This window comes from Oryctolagus cuniculus, chromosome 15 (genome assembly GCF_964237555.1).
Source record: "Oryctolagus cuniculus chromosome 15, mOryCun1.1, whole genome shotgun sequence".
Classification (NCBI taxonomy): Eukaryota; Metazoa; Chordata; class Mammalia; order Lagomorpha; family Leporidae; genus Oryctolagus; species Oryctolagus cuniculus.
Window position 1 is genome coordinate 88,355,560 of NC_091446.1, and position 24,360 is coordinate 88,379,919.

The following is a 24,360-nucleotide window of genomic DNA, read 5'->3' on the forward strand; positions in this document are numbered from 1 at the left end:
GGGCCATCCTCCACTGCACTCCTGGGCCATAGCAGAGAGCTGGCATGGAAGAGGGGCAACTGGGACAGAATCTGGCACCCTGACCGGGACTAGAACCCGGTGTGCCGGTGCCGCTAGGCAGAGGATTAGCCTATTGAGCTAATTAGTTTAATTGAATATTATTGTGACTTTGAAAGCCATTTAAAGAACTATTATTGCTTATGTTACTATATTCATAAAGATTTCCTTGATTTCTTGCAAAGAACTTTTATTATCTACAGTACAATTGTATAACCCATATATCTATATATTTTTTAGAACATTACCTAGCACATATTTACCCACCAAGTAGAAGGTATTGTTATTAGTATGAAAATGGAATACAGATGGGTGGGAGGGAAGTTATGGGGGGGGGAAGCCATTGTAATCCATAAGCTGTACTTTGGAAATTTATATTTGCTAAATAAAAGTTTAAAAAAGTAATTTTGCAAAAAAAAAGAAATACAGAAATAAACTAAGAAATGAGCATTAAGCTGTAAGTTAATACAAGAAGTATATTCTCAAACTTCTATGTTCACTAAAATGGTCTCATTTATCTCAAAATTGGCTTTATACTGAATAAGATATTTTACACTATATTAAAAATTAATATTTTTCATAAAATCATGGCTGTATTGAAAGCTTTCTAAGATCCTTCTAATCCTAAATATTTGTGATTCTTAAATCATTAGCATTTATTGATTCTTTACATCTGGTTAAGCATCATAATTCACTCTTAAATGACTAACATATATGCTTTTATATATGAATATATGCTTTTCCAAGAATTTTAGTATATGTATACTACTTCCTTTACTTCCAGTAAAGTTGCCCTATCCAGTAAATAATACAGTTTCAGTTGTTCAGCATTATACACAGCTGTAAATTCCAGTATCATAACAGTAGATTAGGAGTAATTACAGAGGAAGATAAAGATATGCAAAATGGTAGGAAAGGCATTTATACCATAAACAAATATACTTACTTCTAAAGTTGTAATATCTGAAGATTTAGAAAAAGAAAGCTGAGTATTCCATTGTCAGAATAACTCATATTGTGACCAGTATAGAACTCATTTTCCATTCCAATGCACCAATGGATTTTGGGTTATAAAGAAGAAATAGGTTCATACATGCAGAAATTTTTAGCGAAACAAAGTATAGAAAGTTAATCAATGTCAACTAAAACACATAATTGATGGTATTCCACCAAACAATTTCTGATTATTTTTAACTTTAACTGATGAATGAGTTTCCTTTTCATTACAGAGCAAAGTAGTTATTCCATCTTCTATAAAACTAAAAGAAGAATTTCTTAAAAGTGAAAGAAACTGATGAATTATATAAAATGTATTAATGTTGAGTGGGCTCTCAGAATGTATTTGGACACACAGACACAAAGAAAATAAAAACATTTAAATGTTATCAAAAAAGTTCATAATAGTACAGAATTTGATATATTGTGCACAACATTCTGGATTTATTTGCGATCTCAATGCACTTATGAAATTATCTGCCTTACTACACTCAGAATATTTTAACTATGTAGTATGTAAATTGAATTTCCTGAAATCTTCCAATTTTCTTCCTACTTACCCTGAGTCACAGCCAATACAGGAATATGTCTGTTGAATCACTTATTTTTTTGATTTTGAAAGAAAAAGAAATTCCTAATGAGTATAAACAGTTTAGAGAAAAGACCGGATATATCCAAGGGATGCCATAAAAGTCGATTGAACAAGTGAAAAGATCACCAATATGTATCCTGGATGCTTTGTCCTTTACTATGTCTTTCTTGTTTAAAAAGATATAAGGGATATTGCTCTTTATTAATATAACTAAGGAGAGGATATTCATAATGTTCAATTAAACTGAGTAAATTAGACACCAGAGCTAATATAAAATACCAGGAAATACAAATTAAAAAATTTTGATATGCATTTCCTCCACTCTTCCCTAAAATAGCAGTGAAGTAGAACAAATATAAAATTTTAAAAAAGGAAAAAAAAAACTCCTCAGGTTACATTAAGGCAATTTAACCTGTTCTAGAATAAACAATTTAAAATATCTGAACTGGAGGAATACATAATTACATTACTTTTTTTTACAAACAAGAAGCAAAATAGAACTTTAGAGGGCAGTTCCAAGATGGCAGAATAGGGTGGGAGCTTATTGATCTAGTCCAGGAGAAGATAGTTTAATTGGCAATCAGCTGAGCATAGAAAACTGACTCTGGTGGGGTGTAATAACAGGATACAAACACCTAGTAACTGTGTGGAGCTTCTGAACCAGAACTGTGAAAAAAAAAAAAAAACAGAGTGTGTGAGAGAACTCACAGTGTGGCTGAGACTTTGAGTAGTCTCAGTGGGAGATGCCACAAGGTCAGATGGCCCTGGTTACCCGGTGAGAGACACTGCAGGGGAATCTGGTTCAGGTGGTCCTGGGTACATGGTGAGAGACATTACTGGGGAATCTGAGCTTACATTGAGGACTGCACAGATTCTTTGTATCGTTGGGACAGAGCAAATGAATAATATACCCATTGGGGCTAGTGCTCAGGCACTGATTGCCACCAAGGAGAAGAGCTCAGCTGGGCAGAATTACTTCCTTTCTGATTAAAAGAGAGAGAGAGAGAGAGAGAGAGAGAGAGAGAGGTTTACTACACCATACCTGGGTGTGTTATCTTAGGCACACACTTAAACCTGAAGAAAAGAACAGAGCTCTATAGCCACACCCATCACAAGCCTCTAGAGATTCACTGAAAGAAGACAATCCACTTATCTACAGAGTCATAGTACAATGAGAAAAGCCACTGCAGCAGCAAAAAAAGAAACCAACAAATATCTCCACAAATGCCAAACAACAAAAGCAACAATCCAAGAAACAAGAATAAGGAAGACAACATGATGCTCCCAAAAGAACATGACTCTTCAATACAAGCTTATGAAGATGGTGAATAGAAGAAATGCAAGAAATGGAACTAAAAAACTGACGATAAGAATGCTTAGAAGTAATCAAAAACAAACACACAAACTACTGAAATCCATGCAAGACATGAAAGAAAATCTCTATCATGAAAATAAAATCTTAAGGAGGAATGGAAATGAAATGAAGAATTCAATAGAACATGAAATTGAGGTATTGAAATCAAAATGAAATGAAGAATTAATTAGAACAAATAAAAAATGCAGTTGAGAACCTTAACAACAGAATCAGTGAGGCAGAAGAGAGAAATGGTACTTGGAAGACAGAGCAAAGGAAAGTGTACAGTAAAACCAAAGACAAGAAGAGGAAATTAGGTATCTAAAAATATTGTTGGGAATCTACAGGATACTATTAAAAAAAACAACATTCGAGTTCTAGGAGTTCCTGAAGGCATGGAGAGAGAGAAGGGATTAGAAGGCCTTTTTAGTGAGATCCTAGCAGAAAACTTCCCAGGTTTGGAAAAAGAAAGAGACATCCAAGTACAGGAAGCACACAGAACTTTCAACAGACGTGACCAGAAAAGATCCTTGCCATAACACATTGTAATCTAACTCACCACAGTGAAACATAAAGATTCTAAAATGTACAAGAGAGAAACAACAGATTACTTTCAGAGGATCTCCAATTAGACTCACAGCAGACTTCTCATCAGAAACTCTGCAAGCAAGGAGGTAATAGTGAGATATAGCCCAAGTACTAAAAGAAAAGAACTGCCATGCCAGAATATTATATCCTGCAAGGCTCTCATTTGTAAATGAAGGTGAAATAGTGACCTTTCATAGCAAACAGCCCTGCAAAAGATGCTTAAAGATGTGTTACACACAGAAACATGGTCATCAATACAAAAAGTAAAGGAAGAACATCTTTCAGTAAAAGATCACAGGAAGTTCAAACTATGTACTAGAAATATCTTTGGAAAATTGGCAGGGCAAAGTCACTGCTTATCAATAGTCACATTAAATGTAATGGGTCTCAACTCTCCAGTTAAAAGACATAGAGTGGCTGAATGGATTAAAAAACAAAACCCATTTATTTCCTGCTTACAAGAAACACATCTTTCCAACAAAGGTGCATGAAGACTGAAAGTGAAAGGTTGGAAAAAGATATTCCATGCCAACAAAAGCAAAAAAAGAACTGGTGTAGCCATCCTAATATCAAACAAAATAGAATTTAACAAAAAACTGTAAAAGAGACAAAGAGGGACACTATATAATGATTGAGGGATCAATTCAACAGGAGGATGTAACTATTATAAACATATATGCACCTAATTACAGGGCACTGGGCTATTTAAAAGATATGTTAAGGGGCTTAAAGGGAGACTTAGACTCTAAGACAATAGTATTGGGGGACTTCAATACTCCACTTTCAGCAATGGACAGATCAACCAGACAGAAAATCAACAAGGAGACAGCAGATTTAATTGACACTATAGACCAAATGTATCTAAGAGATATCTACAGAACTTTTCATCCTACACTTGAAGAATTCACATTCTTAGCAGTACATGGAAACTATTCTAGGATTGACCACATACTAGGCCATAAAGCAAGTCTCAGCAAATTCAAAATAATTGAAATCTTACTGTGCATCTTCTCAGACCACAATGGAATGAAGATGGAAATCAGCAACTCAGGAAACGTTAGAGCATATGGAAACACCTGGAGATGAACAACATGCTCCTGAATGCACAGTGGGTCATAGAAGAAATCAAAAGAGAAATCAAACACTTTCTGAAAGCAAATAAAGGTAACAACACAACATATCAAAACTTATAGGATACAGCAAAAGCAGTGTAAGAGGAAAGTTTATAGCAATATGTACATCAAGAAATTGGAAAGGCGCCAAATAAATAGTCTATCAATGCATCTTAGGATATAGGAAAACTAGAGCAAACCAAACCCAAAACTAGTAGAAGAGAAATAATTAAAGTTAGAGAAGAAATCAACAAAATTGAATCCAAAAATAAAAAAAACATTACAAAAGATCAACAAAATGAAGTGCCTTTTTTTTTTTTTTTTTTGGACAGGCAGAGTTGGACAGTGAAAGAGAGACAGAGAGAAAGGTCTTTTTTTCTCTGTTGGTTCACCCCCCAAGTGGCTGCTATGGCCAGTGCTCTGCACCAATCCAAAGCCAGGAGCCAGGTGCTTCCTCCTGGTCTCCCATGAGGGTGCAGGGCCCAAGGACCTGGGCCATCCTCCACTGCATTCCTGGGCCACAGCAGAGAGCTGGACTGGAAGAGGAGCAACTGGGACAGACTCCAGTACCCCAACTGGGACTAGAACCCGGGGTGCCAGCACCACAGGTGGAGGATTAGCCTAGTGAGCCGTGGTGCCGGCAATGCTGATTTTTTAAAAAAATAAACAAAATTGACACACCATTGGCCCAACTAACCAAAAAAAGGACAAAGACCCAAATCAATAAAATTAGAGCTTTAAAAGACAATATAACAATAGCCACCACAGAAATAAAGAGTCATCAGAAATTACTACAAAGAGTTATATGCCAACAAACTGGGAAATCTTGCAGAAATGCATAGATTTCTGGACATATACAACCTACCAAAATTGAACTGGGCCATCAAAGAAGGAAGTACCTTTCCCTGAATGGAGAAGAGAACTTCCACTTTGATTATGGCCTTGTCTAAATAAGGTCGGAGTTTATAAACTCAAGAGGCTTCCACAGCTTTTGCAGCTCATGACAAGAAACTCTGGTGATTACTGACATCATAAATAATAGTGTCAATTGTTAAATCAACAACGGGAGTCACTGTGCACTTACTCCCCACATAGGATCTCTGTCCTTAATGCATTGTACTATGCAAATTAATGCTAATACTAGTATTCAAACAGTACTTTATTCTTTGTGTGCCTGTGTGGGTGCAATCTGTTGCAATCTTTACTTAATATATACTAAGTTAATCTTCTGTATATAATGATAATTAAAAATTAATCTTAATGAAGAATGGGATGGGAGAGGGAGTAGGAGATGGGATGGTTTGCAGGTGGGAGGGTGGTTATGTGGGGAAAAACCACTATAATCCAAAAGTTGTACTTTCAAAATTTGTATTTATGAAATAAAAGTTTAAAAAAAGAAAGAACTTCAAAGACTACTGAAACAAAACACAGAATGGAAAATCATGAATGCAGCTAGCATAGTGACATAATGAAAGATAGGGTAAATACGACCAACAGAGTTAAGTAGCATCAGCTTTGACACTGAAAAAATTTGAGTGTAAAAGAACAGCATGCAATTTTCTGAAACCTCTGCACCCAGCCACTTTCTGAGACACTAAGAACTTAGTGGCTATATGAGAAGATGCAGGGTGATGCTGGGTCTCTGGGCAATCACTCAGTGTATCTCACATGCTTGAGACTCCTTGGTTGCCTGGGATAGTTGATCTCAGCAGGAACTTTACTCACAGTGAGGATTGTACAGGTCATCTGTGTGGTTCATATCCTTTTTTTCTAGATCTGAAAAGAATATCATTGGTATTTTGATTGGAATCACATTGAATCTCGAAATGGCTTTCAGTATTTGGTTATTTTGATGATATTGATTCTTCCAATCCATGAACATGGAACATTTTCCCACTTTTTAATTGTCTTCTTCTATTCCATTCTTAATGCTTGGTTATTTAATTGTAGAGATTTTTGACATCTTGGGTTAAATTTTTTCCAAGGTTTTTAATTCTTTTTGGAGCTACTGTGAGTCAGACTGATCTTAAAAGTACTTTCTCAACTATGGCATTGAATATGTTTACAAAGGCTATTGATTTTTTTGTGTTAATTTTGTATTCTGCCACTTTCCCAAACTCTTTCATGAGTTCCAATAGTCTACAGTGGAGTCTTTTGGATGTCCTATATATAGAATCATGTCACCTGCAAATAAGGATATTTTTAGTTTCTCCTTTCAATGTGTATCTCTTGATTTCTTTTTCTTGCATGATAGCTGTGGAAAAAACTCTGTATAAAATATTGAATAGCAACATGGAGAGTGGGGCATCCTTGTCTCATTCCCAATCTTAGGGGGAATGCTTCCAACTTTTCTCCATTCAATAGGATTCTGGTTTTGGGTTTGTCATAAATTGCCTTGATTGTGTTGAGGAATGTTCCTTCTACATCTAATTTGCTTAGGTTTTCAACATTAAAGAATGTTGTGATTTATCAAATGATTTATCTGCATCTATTGAGATAATCATATGGTTTGTGTTCTTTTTTTTATTTAATGTGAAGTATCACATTGAATGGTTTGCAAATGTTGAACCATCCCTGCATTCCAAGAATAAATCCCATTTGGTCTGGGTGAATGATCTTTCTATATGTTCTTGGACTCAGGTAGCATTTTGTTGAGGATTTTTCCATCTATGTTCATCAGGGATGTTGTTCTATAGTTCTCTTTTTTGTTGTACCTTTTCCTGTTTTTGAAATGATGCTGGCTTCATACAAGGAGTTTATGTGGCTTCTCTCCCTTTTAATTGTTTTGAATAGCTTCAGAAGAATTGTGGTTAGTTCTTTAAATATCTTTCTAGAATTCAGCAGTGAAGGCATCTGTTCCTGGATTTCTGTGGTTTGGAGGACATTTATTACTGATTCAATATCCATTTTGGTTATTGGTCTATTTAAATTTTCTGTGTCTTCATGATACAATGTTGACTGATGCTTGTGTCCAGAAATGTATTCATTTCTTCAAGGTTTCCCAATTTGTTGATATATAACTCCTCTTTGTAATATTTATTGAAGATTCATTTTATTTCTGTGGTATGAGTTGTTACATTTCCTTTTTCACCTTTGATTTTATTGATTTGTGTCTTCTCCCTCATTTTTAATTACTTAGGCCACTGTTGTACCAATTTTTTTTTTTTTTCAAAAAAATCAGCTCTTCACATCATTGGTCTTTTTAACTTATTTTTTGCTTATTTATTTTCTAGTTTTATTTATTTATTTCCTCCTACTAATTTGAACAGGCATTTTTCAAGAGAGGAAATTAAAATGACCAACAGATACATAAAAAAAGGTTCAGGGTAGTTAGCCATCAAGGAAATGCTAATCAAAAGCACTATGAAGTTTCACCTCACCCCATTTTGAATGGCTCACATTCAAAGGGATATGGGAATAAATGTACCCTATTCCACTATTGGGAATGTAAATTAGTCTAGACACTGTACAAGAAAGTATGGCGGTAGACCCAAAATCTCAATATAGATCTACCATGTAACCCAGAAGTTCCATTCCTGGAAATACACCCAAATGAATAATAATCAACATATGAAAGAATGATCTGTACCCCCATGTTCATTGCAGCTCAGTTCACAATAGCTAATATTTGGTATCAACCCAAATGTCCAAATACTGAAGATTGGATAAAGAAATTATAGTATATACAAACTATAGAATACTACATAGCAGTAAAAAGCAAATGAAATCATGCCATTTGCAACAAATTTGATGCAACTGGAAACCATTATACTTAGTGAAATAAACTAGCCCTCACAAAACAAATACCATATTTCTCTTTGATCTGTGGTAACTAAGAGCATACCTAAAAGGTAATCTAATCTCTAGCTGAGAAATTGACACTTTAAAATGTGATGATATTGAACAGCCACTGTCTCAATTGTTGAGGAACTTTTTTTCTTCATACTATTTTTGTAATTCTTTAATGTAAAGTGAATCTTAAGAGTATAAAGTTAACAGAAAATAGATCTTTGTAAAAACTGAGAATGAGAATAGAAGAGGGAGAAGAAAGGTTAGGAGTGTGAGAGAGAAGGAGTGTAGTGTGCAAAAGACCACTATGCTCCCAAATTTGTATATTTGAAATGCATCAAGTTTAAATACCTTAAATAAAATTTAAATAAAACAAAATGCAACAAAAGCTAAAACGTGGGTCAAGTGCCTGCATTCTTCAATTCACTGGAACAAGTGGCTACAGCTAAAAATAAAAATAAGATTTGTGTCAGATAAATTTTATTAAATTGTTTAAATTTCATTTTGTTCTATTTTTAAATCAGTAAATGAAACTGGGTCCTAGAAGCTGCAATGTTATAAGCAGCAGAATTTTTGTGCATTCTTTATTTTTTGTTTAATTATCTTTAAATTATCACACCACTGGCAAACTTCTTTTGCATAAAATTTTGCAAGATACATTCTAATTATAGTAAGTTTATTTCCCACTCTTACCCCCATCTGAGGGGAGTAATATCTGAAATTAATTGTCCCTGAAATCTAAACAAACTTTGTTAAGTAGATTGTGACAAGATTATAAATGACATGAAAACATTTTGACATTTGGGCATCAACTTACAAAAATGGTTTTTGGAGTTGGTGCTGTGATGTAGCAGGTAAAGCCACTGCCTGTAGTGCTGGCATCCCATATGGACAACAGTTCGAGTACCAGCTGTTCCACTTCCAATCCAGCTCTCTGCTATTGCCTAGGAAAGCAGTGGAAGATGGCTCAAGTCCTTGGGCCCCTGCACCCACATGGGAGATCAGAAGAAGCTTCTGGATCCTGGCTTTGGATTAGTACAGCTCTAGCCTTTGAGGCCAATTGGGGAGTGAACCAGTAGATGGAAGAACTCTCTCTCTCTGTCTCTCTCTGCTTCTCCCTCTCTCTGTGTGTAACTCTTTCAAATAAATAAAGAAATCTTTTCAAAAAAAGAAAATGGTTTTCCTATACAAATATGTTTACTTAGTTTTAAAAAGGGATATATGTTACTCTTGTAAATCCTCAGTATTAAAGCATAATTCAACTGAGTGCTACAGAAAAACATTTTGTCAGAAGCAATGAAAGTAGTATACACTACACATCAAATGAAAAGTTCCATAGGGCCTGGAAGTTGACAGTCTATTAGCAGTTTTGTTAAATGCACCACATAAAGAATTGCTTTTCATATTAGAGTATTTCATTGGGATAGCATTACATTTTGTCAACATATTTCACTTTAGCTCTCATGCTTCTTAGGTTCTTACAACTATTAGTAATCTCACTATCACTAACACTGGAGAGCCAGTTGCATAACTGGGATCTTTCATTTTTATTTGGTTATGTTTGCTTTTTGAGGTTTATCCTTTTAGGTAGAAAAATTAGTGTAAAATTGCAATGACTGAATTTTTGTTTGTTTTTTAATATAGCTCACTTTTTATATTGCAATGCGGTCTTCAATATGCCTTCAATCAGAGGTTTTTAACATGTTCTAAAAGCTGCTTGATTCTGTTGAGTTGCATGTACAATAGAACCCTCATAGACACGTAAACCTTGAGCAGCAACACAGTTTTGGTTGCATTTGAGAGCCTCAATAAGATTGTGCTTGAAAAATTTGTATTTTCCTGCTAAATTTTATTTGAGAGCTACCTACTTACATTGTCTTGATCTTTGAAATGGATGGTTTCAGATCCTCTGATATACTTTCTGCTTCCATTTCACCAAAATCTTTAAAATTTTATTTAAGTCTCAAGACTGAAACAAATAGCTTTGGTCATATTCAGTGTTTGTCAGGATGTGAAGATCTGAAGGCACTAAGTCCCAGCAATGTTTCCAACAATTCATCACAATTAGCAAATGTAGCTTTTAGTTTGGCATTATTATGCATAGAGTGTCAGCAATATCTGCCTTCACCAATGATTCTATATATCATAATTCACAAGGCTGACATTATCAAAATAATGTGAAGTTATAATTTTGCCCCAATTTCTTATAAAAAGTATTGAATGCATGTTACAGGAACTTCAATTTATAGCTTCATGGTAATTACCATAAATGGAATAGCTGCTGAATGTCATGATAGATTTTTTTATTTCTGATATTTTGTTCTTTCACTATTGGCAAGTCAACTTCTTGTAGTCTTGTGTGGCAGACAATCATTCAAGTCTTGATTCCTTGAAAAAGAGCAGTGTGTCTTTATGTACTCAACAAAGATATCCTGCTTTGTTTACATGTGCATGAGTACAGCAATGGCTCTTTCAGAGAATGAGGAAGTGTGTTTTTGTTTACATGATTAACATTGAACCCTGTACTCCTGTCAGAATTATTGTCCTTTTAACCTAAAGATGTGCTGTGAAAATTAGCAAAAATAGAGAAGACTCATGGTCAAGGATGAAAAATGAAATGAAAAATAAATGGGAATTTTTGTTATAGTCAATGATTTTATTATGTTTATTTGCCTCCTGTTAATTGTGTTGTATCTTTCAATAATAAGTTTCTGTTGATATTTAGTGGATTTTGTATAAAATATGTATGATAATTTTAAAGAATTTTTTAGAGTGAATTCACTTACGGTGATGGTAGTTTTAAACTTCTGAGCTTACTCTGAGGGAAAGAAATAGGCTTAGGCAAGTTTGTTTTGTATAATGATTCCTTAGTATATTGGTGGCAAGGGAATGCAAGCTCATAATAAAAAAGGATGACAATAGATTAAGTGAAAAGGTTGATTATCCTCATTGTTTTGCTTATCTTCCACTACATTAAAAATCAAGAGTGGGATTATAAATGTGAAACAATTGCAGCTACTGTCAAAATCTTTTATTTGCGAAAGGGAACAAAGTAGTGTTGCCATGTGTTAACTTGTAGAATGATGCTTTCAGTGGTTCACTTTAAAAAGTCCCCTAAAAATAATGCTCAAAAGACTGAAATTTTCTAAATGAGGCTAAAGCAAATTTAAGACTGTGCTGTCTCAAAATGCAAAAGTTTATATTATGCTGTGGTTTGAGGTGTTTTTTCCTGTTTGTCTTAGGATCTTAGAATGCTGAGTTGTATGTATGCTGCACCATAAAATAACACTAGTATGGCATTGGTCATAGTCTAATCCTACTTCATAGTGCCTATATTAACCTTTGGAGATCTTTCTACCATTTCATTTAACCAATATGGAGAGCATTTGTATGTTGTAAGATGCAGGGCAGTGGTTTAAGAGGAAGAGATGCGGGGGGGTCACTAACACCTTCACAGATCTGCTTTGTGCTCAAAAGGTGTCTTTACATGAGTTATTCTATCCAGTCCTCACTGAAAAATGAGAGGCTTCATGAGGCAGAAGGGAGTGCTGCAGCATAGTAGGAAGATGGCATTTTTTACAGGGTTTTTTAGGAAAGGCTACCTGAATCTAGATTATTGCTATGAAACCCCAGAGTCTTGTTATTTCTCAAGCAAAATCAGATCTTGAGAGATTGACATGAAAGCTGAGAGGCAAAGGGGACAGCAGAATACACATGTATAATTGTGTCTGGTTAGATATAGGTCAAAACTTGGACATAAATTGAATTATGCATTTAATATCAGACTAGATCAATATTTGTTTCATGTGTAATTTTTTGAGAACTTACTGTTTATTTGGGGAAAAAAAGGTTCTTCTGCAATTCCACCCCTGCTCTGTTTAGCTGTCAGCTCTGTGGAGCTGAAATCAGCTCTGGAAGATGCTTTAGCACCAGCTCTGGAACTGTGCCAAGTGCCAGCCCAGGGTAGAGCTGTCCTTCCTGTCCTTGTAATGGTATTTGTGTGATTTTTATTCTTTCCTGTTATTTTCTTTATTATTGAATGAACTGTATTTTGTAGTCATTTGAAATTTTACAGTTGAGGGGCATTAAGTACATACCTAATGCTGGCACCCTGGAGTACCATGGGGCTGCATAGTGTTTTGAACTTGGAGCAGAGGCTGGGCACAGGATATGGGGAAAGATCAGGAATGAGCAAGTTCAATCCTTCAGTGGCTGAAGAGCTGGAGTGGCTTTGCACTTAAATCTGGGCCTCCTCTGTGATAGTCCGAACAGTGGCTTTAGAGCTAAGCCGGCTCTGAAAGATCCCAGAACAAGACCTGCACAAGCTATAGAGGAGCAGCTACTCTACAGCAGCTGTGGCTCCAAGGCAGAGCCAGAATCCAGGTATCTGCGCTGCTTCCCATGGCACAATAATGGCTCAGCTCCAATGCAAAATCAGGACACACTCCAAACTAGACTTGCCGGAAACTTTCAGAGTAAGGCAGCTCCCTCCTGAGATAGAAACACCTCTAGGGCCAGATCCAAACTCAGTGGCAGAGCCCCATCATACTGTGACCCCACATCCAGAAAAAGCACCAATGTGAGCTTCAGACCTAGAACCAGCTTCACTCCTCCTAACAGCAGCAATTTTGGTATTGCCCATGAGTTAGGACCAGACTCATAGCCAGAATCCACTGTGGCACCAGCTCCAATGCTAGCACCAGAAACTGCCAATTCCAGCTACCAAACCAGAGACTTCCTGCAAGACCTACATGCAAGAGGGTCCTTTCTTTTTGGTGAATTTTTTATTTTTATGTTTCTTATGGTTGTCTTTATTTTATATCATAATGATATAAAATAGTTTACTTTATAAAATTTGAAATAACACAATTCCTTCACACCAACTGCATGCATATGCTGCACACAATTCCTATTGCCTAGATCCAATCATTCTTCCTATCCACAGTGGAAATCCTGTGCTCATCAAGCAGTTATTCCCCATTTCCCACTCCCTCAATTCCCTGACAGCCATGATGTGAGAGCTACATCTATTCACTTATCTGTTCTCAGTTTTGCACACAAGTGTAATGGTGTAATCTGCAGCCTTTTGCAAGCAGCTTCTTTCTCATACAGTCACATGTTCATGGTTCATCTACATTAGATCACCTATCAACTCTATCAATTTCATGTTGGCTGAATCATAATCCATTGTAGGAACACACATGTCATTCACCCATGCACTACTGATAAACACATATATTATTTTCAACATCTTGCTAGAGTCTGAAACTTGTATGTCTTGGAGGATTTTTCTATGTCCATTATGCATCCATTCTTTACATTTTTTGTCTTAGAAAGTACTTGGTACTTGTATCCTTTGGTACAAGGATAGAAAAGTCTGTCCATGTACCATGATGAAGTGCTCCTTCCTCATAGCACTCAAATGCTTTAAAGGGTTCATCAATACTTGATCTTCCACCATCCATACATGTTTGCATCCCCTTTGGGAATATTTTGTGAATAATGCTGCCATGAAAATTGACAAACAGGTATCTGTTCAAACAGCTACATTTGAATCTTGAGGTATGAAAAGGAGACAGAATATCAGGTGCAAATGGTAATGCTGTGCTTGCCTTTCTGAGAGCCACTTATTACCTCCCCATGTGATTGCATCTTACAACTTCTCTCACCAAACAGTCCATATCTTTCAATTTTTCAAAAATCCCCCCTCAGGTATTATGTTCTGTTTTTATTTTTTCTGATTCATAACTACTCTAGAGATGTTGAGTGGGCTCACTGTGGTCTAGTCTGCCTTCATGTCACACCACACACTCTGTATTACATCTTTCCAGGATTCTTGGGCATTTCTTGGTCTTTCTTAAGAGAAGTTTCTGCTCAGGTCCTTTGCCTATTTTCAGAAAGCTTGTTTCTGTTTTGATGTAGTGTGCTAAGATGTCTTTATATATTTTGAGTTTAAGACCCTCATCAGACCTATGAATTACAAGTATCTTCTGCCATTATTAGATTTTATTTTTAACTCCCTCAAGAATGTTCTTTCAGGAAATACTTTTAGTTTTCCTGAGGTACAAATTGAATATTTTTCTTCTGCTGCTGTGCCTGTGGTGTCATTGAAAAACCATTGGCAAATCATACATCATGGGGTCTTGCCCCTGTGTTTTGTTACAAGACTGCCATGATTGGAACTCATAAGTCTCTGTTTTTGACTCATTGGAATCTACTTTTTTGGTAGTGTAAGAAGGTTCTAGCTTCAGCCTTTTGCCTGTGAATGTGTATTCAAATCCATTGCCTTTTTTTTTTTTTTAGAATTTATTTTTATGGCAGCTCTAGGTTCACAGCAAAACTGAATAAAGAATCACAGGTTTCCCATACACCTCCTGAACTCATACATACAGAGCTTTCCCCATTGTCACAATTCTCCACCAGAGCAATACATTCACATCAACTGAAGGTCATATATGGACACATTGAATGTCCATGGTTTACACTAAGGTTCACTTTTGGTGTTTGATACTCTGGACAAATACAAAGTGGCATGTGCATGTAACTGTACTATCACAGTCACTTCATTATCCTAAAACCTTCTGAGCTCTACCTGTTCATCATTCCCTGATATTGAACCCCTAGCAACCATGGACCTTTTCATTGCCTCCATCATTTGCCTTTCCAAGAATTTAATGGAATTTGAATATGCACTATGCAGCTTTCTCAGACTGTCTTCAGTTAGTTATATGCATTCAGGTTTCCTCTAGGGAGGAAGTCATTTGGCAAAGCACATTGGTCACCACTTAGAACATCCACATCCAATGTTAGAGTACCTGGTTCAAGTCCTGTTTACTCTGACTTTGAGCCAGCTTCCTGCTAATGTGCAATCAGGAAAGGTGATGACTCAAATACTTGGGTCCCTGTCACCAATGTGGGAGACCTATATAGAATTCTTAGGTTTAGTCTAGCCCATCCGTGGTTGATGTTGATATTTGGGTGAGGAACCAGTAGATGGAAAATCTCCCATTTTTTCTCCCTCTCAAATAAAATGAAATAAATACAACAACTTTAAAAGGCCATCATCCTCTCAAAAATTCTTCTCCATATCTGTTAATGATGGGACAGCACACTCCCTGTAGTATTGAATAGCATTCAATTTTTGAGTACTCTATAGCTCATCACTTTTCCTCATTTTTTTCTCTATGAAATACTCTAAATCAATAATTTCACACACTGGTCTTAGAGTTTGCTGATTCTTCTGCTTGATCAGACCTATAGTTGTTCTCCCATTTTGATTTTTTTTTCAATTCAGTTATTGCATTGTTTAGCTCCAGGATATCTTTTTTGTTCCATTTTATAGTTTCTATCTCTCCTGATATTCTCATTTTGTTTTTGTATCATTATCTTCCTTTTAATTGTCTCTGTTCTTTTGTGCCATACTGAATTTCTTTAAGAGTCATACTCTGAATTATTTTTCAAATAATTCACAGATATCCATTTCTTTAGGGTTGATATTGGTATTTCTTTTGATCATTTGGTTGAGATATGTTTTACTGTTTCTTCATCTGTTTTGCTGTTTTGTGCATATAATAAAAGTTACCTCTCTCAGTCTTTAGAGAAGTTTTTGGCTTTATAGAGGGAAAAATATCTTCACAATCAGCTGTTAGAAATCTTGAGGGCTCTAAGTCTTCTGTATGGGTAAATCATCTATACTTGGTGTGTCTACTTTCCGAGTTACAGAGGGTTGCTTGGTTCTTTTCTGGGAGCTTGTAGTCTGTTTCTCTCTCTGATATCCAGCATTAGTACTGTTGATTCTATATTAGCACAATTGACTGAATTCTTTTGTAGTCTGTGGCACTCAGGCATCCAAGATAATCAGTTCACTTAGTGCCCCAAGTCAGGTGAAACAGACCAGACCCTCAGGCAGCATCCCCACAAATCAGAAAATCAGATATGTATTCTACACTTCCACAGCCCTACCAAGACAGAAACTGTAACATGAATTTTCCTCCTGTTTTCAACTGAGCTGGCTTGGGGGAAAGGCTGATGTATTTGGAATGAAATGGCTTTCCCTGCTCATTACAGTGTTATTGTCTTGGGTTGTCTTGGCTTTGAGCTTGGCTGGGACACTGCAACATGACTAGTCTCTGAAGTTCTCACAAAGGCCTTTTGGACACTTTGCTGCTGTGAAGTAGCTGTTTCTGTAGGCAAATGAAGTTTGGGATTTCCTATTCTATGTTGCTTGCTTTGGATGCCCCCTGCCCTCTTTTTAAAAATTATGCAATCTATTGCTACTCCTTAATATTTTTTTTTAAATTTGTGTATGTTTGGTAGGAAGAGAGTGGAAAAGGAAAGAGGCACATAAAAATATATATCTTGCATCTGCTCATTCACTTCCCTAATGCTTGCAATGCCCAAAGCTGGGTCAGGTTAATGCCAGGAGCCAGAAACTCCATCCTGGTGCCCATGTGGGTGTCAGTAACCCAAGTGCTTGAATGATTGGTGCTTTCCATGGTACAGATTAGCAGGAAGTGGAAATCTTTGTGATACAGGATCAGATATTTAGACCATCTTCTGTTACTTTCCCAGGGACACTAACAGGGAGATAGATTAGTAGTGGAGCAGCCATGATTTGAACTAGCACTTATGGAATAAAGACATCACAGGTAGTGACTTAATGCATTGTGCCACAAGGCAGATCCCAGCATTTAAAACTCTTGATTAAGCTATTCTTTAAAAAAATTTAAATACTAGTATTAAACATTATGCTAATAGATTATAAATCTGAGTAGGAAATAACTTCCATAAAATATAATATAATATGAATTGAGAATTAGAAACTCAAAAAATTATTTTAAATTTTACTCTAAAATATTTGTTTGAAAGGGAGAGTTACAGAGAAAGAAGGACAGGTAGAGAAAGAAAGAAATCTTCCATCCACTGGTTCACTCCCCAAATATTTAATGGCTGGGCCTGGGCCACGCCAAGGCTAGAAATGTGAAACTCCACTCAGATGTCAGGGACACAAGCATCTGGATCATCTTCCACTGCTTTCCCAGGCTCATTAGCAGAAAATCAATCAGAAGCCAAGCAGCCGGGACCCAAACTTGTACTCCAATAAGTGATGCTGATGTGATAGGCAACTACTTAACATATTATGACACAGCAGCAGTCCCATCAAGTAGAAATCTCATGTATAGTAGGGATTTTCTTAAAGGCAGGCCTAAGACTTACAAATCAAGGGTGGTAAGGAAGGTCCTCATGTACCAAGGATGAGGGAATTACTGCTAAAACAAAATTTTTAATGTTCTTGGTAAAAGTTGTCTCCTCAGGTCTAGTACAGTGCTCAAAGGACAAGCATAGTCAAAAGGAAGATTCAGAACAGCCTTCTTAAGTCTATTCAAGAATAGTCTTTATCAGTCCCTTTATTTCCACCACTCCTCACCATCAGTAGTTATAACTCTTTTAACTTTCCCAGTCTATGGAGTCCTGGAAGGCAGAGAGATTTATACAGGGTCATATAACCTAAAAGAGGCAGCCTTATTGAAACACATCTCTGTATCCTTACATCTGAATCCTTGTTGAACCGAGGCTGATCCTGAAGTCTAAAAGTATGGGTAGTGTTGTGTAATTGTGTGTTATTATGTACATAACATGAGGTGCACGATGAGCAGCCCAGATGGAATTTGGGGAGATCTTTGCTGAAACAGCCTAGGGAAGTAGATGTCAAGAAGTTATTTTCTTGATAGCCTACTACAGAATATGCAGCTCTGGCAGTTGAATGTTGATGGTGACTGATTAAACATTTTTTAGCTATAAGAACATTAGAGAAAACCAAGTGGTCTCCTGTTATATCCTGACTTCCCTTTGTCCTAGGTTGAATCTCCAATGAGCCTGTTTTATAACTTTGCTGCTGTTGGCTCAATCTTCACTCTGAAGGCATTTGGGGAGGTAAGATCCCATGTTAACACACATTGTCCCAATCTAGACAAGGTCACTTATTCTGATCCCACTGGGGAATCAACACACCATTTATCCTTTGGTGTGGGTTTGGATATCCTCACGTGAAATGGCCTCCACTGTGAAGAATCAATTTGTTAGAGAGTTAGAATCTTGGTCAGATTGCCAGATCCACAACTCATATCATGGCAGGAAGAATATAAAGGAGAGCTAAGCAGCAACAAAATCAATATACTTGCTGAATCTTTGCCAGGTACATGAATCACAATGTACTCAAGCTTCTCATCCTGTGTGTCAAATAGCCTAGGGCTTCAGCATTGGATTCTGTGGCATTCTAATCTGTAGGGCTAGTCCACACATTTCTTCTTGCATGTAATTGAATTTCTTGTCCACAAAGCCTCTAGTTATTTCATGTTGTCCTAGAGTCCCCATGTTGCCTCTTTCTCTCTGTGCCAGTTATTCTCTAAGCTACAGATTTTTTTATATGAATGTACATGGAATGTACATTTCTCCTTATAACTAAAACCAATGAGGAGAGATACAAAATTCCTAAATGAAATCTGAATTGCAGAATGTCAAGTTCCTACAGAAAAGGATCATATTTCCCTGTTATTTTTATATACAAAGTTCTACATGTTATTCCTTAGATCCTGGTACCTGTAAGACAGAAGAAAATATCATTTGGACCATTTGGTAACATCTCCAAAGTCATCACATTCCATACTCGTGATCATCAGTCTTTTTCTGTTTGAGAGACAGAGTTACAGACAGAGAGGAAGAGACAGAGATTTCCCACCCCTGGTTCATTTCCCAAATGGCCACAATGGCCAGAGGTGGGCCAATCTGAAGCCAGGAACCAGGAACTTGTTTTGACGCTCCCATGTGGGTGAAGGGCCAAGCACTCAGGACATCCCCTGCTGGTTTCCCAGGTGCATTAGCAAGGAGCTGGATTGGAAGTGGAACAGCTAGGACTCAAACCAGGACCCATAGGGGATGTTGGCACTGCAGGCAGCAGCTTTACTGGATACACTACAGCTCCAGCTTCCTGATGATCCATCTTAATGTCGGTACTTCGTCTGAACTACTCTCTGGATTCCCATGTCTATACCAACATGACAGTAAATACTGGAGAAATTCCCACCTCTGCATCTTTTGGCCCCACTCTAAAGTCAAGTCTCTAACATCATCTGAATTTTGACTGTGAGTATACTTGCTGATGTTGATCCCAAATGGAAACTCTATATGTGACTGTAAAGGACCCTGGGTGTCCGGTGAGCCAGGCTGCCCATCTTTGAGGGTCCCAGGATACAGTGAATGTCTGCATGCTTGGAGCAACAAGTTGATCCTGAAAGGGGTTGAGGGCCAGAGAAACAGAAAAGGGATTGTATTTTTTACCATCTACTGAGAGCTTGATTTAGCTGACATTATTCTCTCTCACACAAACATTTTAAAATTCTACATAAGCATTCTATGCTGCACTTTAAATTTCAAATCTCATCACCAATATATGGTGAGCAGCCACCTTGTTATTGTGTAGTACTTGTGGTTTGCTGTTCATATATTCACCCTCCACAGAACCTGAACTGGCTGTCTAATGTTCACTGTATGCCAGCAGAATCACCAGAACAGTTATATTTGCTGTTTGCTTCTGGTTAGTTTCGTTCAGAAAGTAGTATAATGGAGTAACAAAGGAACATATTCAGAGGACAAGGAAGCAAGATTTAGTCAATCACTTCTTAATCAGAGATTTTTGGCAGCAATGGAGAACAGTTGCAATGATCTTTAAAGGTTTTCTGGTGCCTCTGACAAACTCCTTCATGAGATGAGACACAGGGCAAAAATACAAATTTTGCATTTGATCACAAATGTTACTTTACTCACCCATAAACCTGAATTCTCATCTATATCTCCACATATTAATGGAATTGTGTTAATCTTTCATTCATATCTGCTTATCACTCCTCCTAGTCATTCATCTTATTTCCCAATTTTAAGTAGAATAATTTCCATATTCTGTCTAGGATCATTCTCATTCCACAGACATGGACATCATTCTCAGAACCACAGACATGATTAGGTAACCCCTGTCTGTGCACTCCTTTACTATTCTTCATCAACCAGAGGTACACAACCTCCCCCTTGATTCTTGGAGATATCACTGGCCTCCCCAGGAGGCATTCTGACCTCCAGTAGCATCATCTTTGGTTTACCCAAGCAGGTTATTTGAAATTCTGCCACATTCTCTTGCCCTGATTACCCTTCACAACACAAATTTAGCCTCTATGTCTCTTCTCTCCCTGCCTCCTCATAACTATCACCAATTAACTCAAGTATAGACCTAGAGAAATTACAGCAAAAATTATACTGTGCTTCATACTGTTTGACATTTGATCATATATGACTTGAGCCCTTTGATAATAGTGTGTGGAATATGCAGGCACCAAAGAGCCTTGACTCTTCTGTTCTGTGCATGACTGTGGCCATATACTTACTTTTTGCCTTTAAATAACTCCCTCTACCAACCACAGATAAGGGTACCTAGCTTACAGTTATTGCTGGTTTGAAATGAAGTTATATAAGCATGTTTCTGAACACAGTGCCTGTAAAGACACCTAGGGCTCAAAATGATTTTTACTGCCTACATTCCAACAGAATGACTAAAATTTATTCATGCATCCATGCCTGTATTTTGTTCTGATTATTGTAAATTATAGAATTTTGTTTAGCCTACTACTTGATAATATCAAGAATGGCTAAGAAGTGGGTGTGATTGTGTATTAATAATATTAAACATTGAGACCATAATAGTGAAAAGCCCACAGCAATAACTCAGTTAACATTTGTTTGATGAAAGAATGGATGGTTAACATTATTTTCCAACCACTTTTTGAATACCAAAAACTTTACTATCATTTCTTTAATACTAACAGTAGCATTGAAAGGCGGACACTTTTTCTCTCATTTTAATAAGATGACATATGTGAACTAGTTTTTCTTAAAGACAAACACTGAAAGCCCATTTCTCTTGGGGATGCTTATTTTTGGGTTGACAAGTGGTTTTGAAAGAAACAAAACTAGTTATCTTTCTGCCTATAAGTGACAAAATTAATTATAATTGTTGAAAAAAATAGTTATTATACAGAATTATTCTCAACACTGAGAGTTAAGCTTCTCAATTCATTCACAGTAGTTAGTGTAAACCATGGTATGAGTAAAAAAAAGCAACAGAATTATTTTTCTATGTTTATCTCACAAAAACATTCACTGTAACTCATAATATATAAAAAAGCAACTACAGTTGACTTTTGTAATATATGTGTCACAATGATAATAAATATGTGGCCCAACACAATGGTTAATATCTCTAAGTTTATGCAGCTGTTCTTATTTAAAATGAAAATTTAAATATTAGGGTTATCAAAATAGAAAAAACACCTTTTTTAAAGATTTACTTTATTTATTTGAAAGACAGACTCACAGAAAGAGATCACGGTAGAAAGAGAAAGAGGGGCTTTCATCCCCTGGTTCATTCCTCAGTTGGCCTCAATAGCCAGAGGTGGGCTGAACTGAAGCCAGGAGCTTCTTCTGGGTCTCCAACATGGGTGCAGGGGCCCAAGCACTTGAGCCATCCTTTGCTGATTTCCCAGGTGCATTAGCAGGCAGCTGGATCAAAAGTGGGCACACAAAGCAGCACCCATATGGATGCCAACACTGCAGGCCAGGCTTTCACCCAATGGCCACCCAAAAAATATTTTACTGTTGTTATTATTTTTTAAAAGAAAGAGAAATGTCAGTGCTGTGGCTCACTAGGCTAATCCTCTGCCTGTGGCACCAGCACCCCGGGTTCTAGTCCCAGTTGGGGCACCAGATTCTGTCCCGGTTGCTCCTCTTCCAGTCCAGCTCTCTGCTGTGGCCCAGGAGTGCAGTGGAGGATGGCCCAAGTGCTTGGGCCCTGCACCCTCATGAAAGACCAGGAGGAAGCACCTGGTTCCTGGCTTTGGGTTGGTGCAGTGCTCCGGCCACAACACAACAGCCATAGCGGCCACTTGGGGGGTGAACCATTGGCAAAAGGAAGACCTTTCTCTCTGTCTCTTTCTCTCTGTCTAACTCTGCCTGTCAAAGAAAGAAAGAAAGAACAAAAGAAAGAAAGAAAGAAAAGTGAAAGAGAAAGATGCAGGCAGGGACAACACAGAGGAGAGCTTCCAGTCCCTTTTTCATGCTCTAAATGCCACAAAAATTGAGACTAGACTATGCTGAAACCAGATGCAGAACTGAATCTGAATCTCCCACAAGGGTAACAGAAACCATCTACTTGAACCATAACTGCTACCATCAAAGTATTCATTAGTTATAGGCTGGAATAAAAAGAGGAAATAGGTATTGAACCCAAGATGTAGGCCTTCCAAACAACGTTAACTGATGCTCCATTCGTCTTGATGGTGTGCTTTCTAATGTACAATAGACTTACCATATGAAACTTAAATATCAACTGTCCTTAAATGCATTCCAAACTAAAATGGCAATAAGTTTAGTTTGTGTATTTTTAACTTGCAAGAATTTATTAAGACATATTCTTTATTTTTCAAAATTCCAAGATTTGATCTAGATGTCCATACCTGATATACAGAAAACTGTTTAATGGGAAGATGTAGGAACTTTTTCACTGCAAAGTTTAAGCAATTTATATTTGTTTTGCCACAGTATATGTAAGCCACTATATAACAGGAAAGAAGTACTATTAGCATAAATGAGTATGCCAATAAAAATATTTCATGTATCTACTTCTCCATTTCCCCAAATTATCTATAAATAAGTATGACATCATCTGAACATCTGTGAAAACTTTCACTAAGTTCATTATGTTCTAATTCGCTAAAGCACACATTACAGCCTCATAACATAAGGACATTTTGCTGAAAACATAAGCCATCTTATTGAAGGTGTTATCTAAATTTCTTGGCATCCCTTCTTTACAATATATAATTTATCATCTTTAATTTTGTTCTTAAAAAGTGAAGTTTATCCTATAATATTCAGAAAAATTGGCATACAATTTTCAAATCTACACAATACATGCAAACAAAAGTTAAAAGGATGATAAAATGCCTGAACATAATGATTTGTAAAACTTTCAGAACAAAAGTGCAAAAAAATGGTAGCCACACAAGTAATTAAATTAGTGAGAATTCCATTCTTAGGGCCCTCTTTAGCTATATAAAGCCATTCAATTCTAAATATCAGTATTATAAAAAATAGTAGTTGTAGATATATTTAATAATTACATCATAATCTTTAAAGAGAAAAAAATTACAAACTATAATTCTATTATTACTTATTGAAGAATACTAATTTTATAAAAATATCACAGAACACAACTGATTGTGTCTTATGACCTAGAATTTAGTTAACTTACCAACTCAAAATTGAGACATAATTCTCTTCAACCTCTGTACGTGTCAGTTATAGCTTTGTTCTAAAGCTGAGAAAGGATAGCTATTTTTTTCAGACATTCCAATTATAATAAGAACAAGAGGTTTGCTACTGTGAGTACCCAAAAGGAAGAAAATATCATCTTTCTTTTCAAAATGTCTGGATAGGTGCTTTCTAATGTCCTATTTGTAGTGGATATCCTTACCTTTATATAATAAGTTATATTCTTACAAATATATTAAGAGAGTTTTGTACTCTAGGATATAACATTTTGATAAATATTATATGCTTTCAAGATGGCATTGGAATCTCTGTTAAATATCAATTTTGTTCAATGGCTATTTTCTGGCAGTTCTATCAATATTCATATATTTTGAAGTTTTGCTCATAGGAGCTTTGACATTGGGCCAGTGTTGGGGCACCGTGGGTTATGGCACCACCTAAAGAATCAACCTCCCATATTCAAGCACTAGTTCTAGTACCAGGTACTCTCTCTAATC

At 36.5% G+C, this 24,360-nt stretch overlaps 1 long non-coding RNA gene across 2 annotated transcripts in view; it reads left to right on the top strand.

Annotated features, from left to right (window-relative positions):
* LOC127489452 (uncharacterized) overlaps window positions 1-24,360 on the top strand; it is a 96,902-nt gene that overhangs the window by 27,313 nt on the left and 45,229 nt on the right. The window contains exons 2-3 of one of the 2 annotated variants that reach the window (XR_007917376.2): window positions 18,347-18,421; window positions 19,360-19,630. This is a non-coding gene — a long non-coding RNA (uncharacterized lncRNA). The remainder of the gene's footprint in view (window positions 1-18,346; window positions 18,422-19,359; window positions 19,631-24,360) is intronic. The other variant, XR_007917375.2, reaches the window with a different exon arrangement.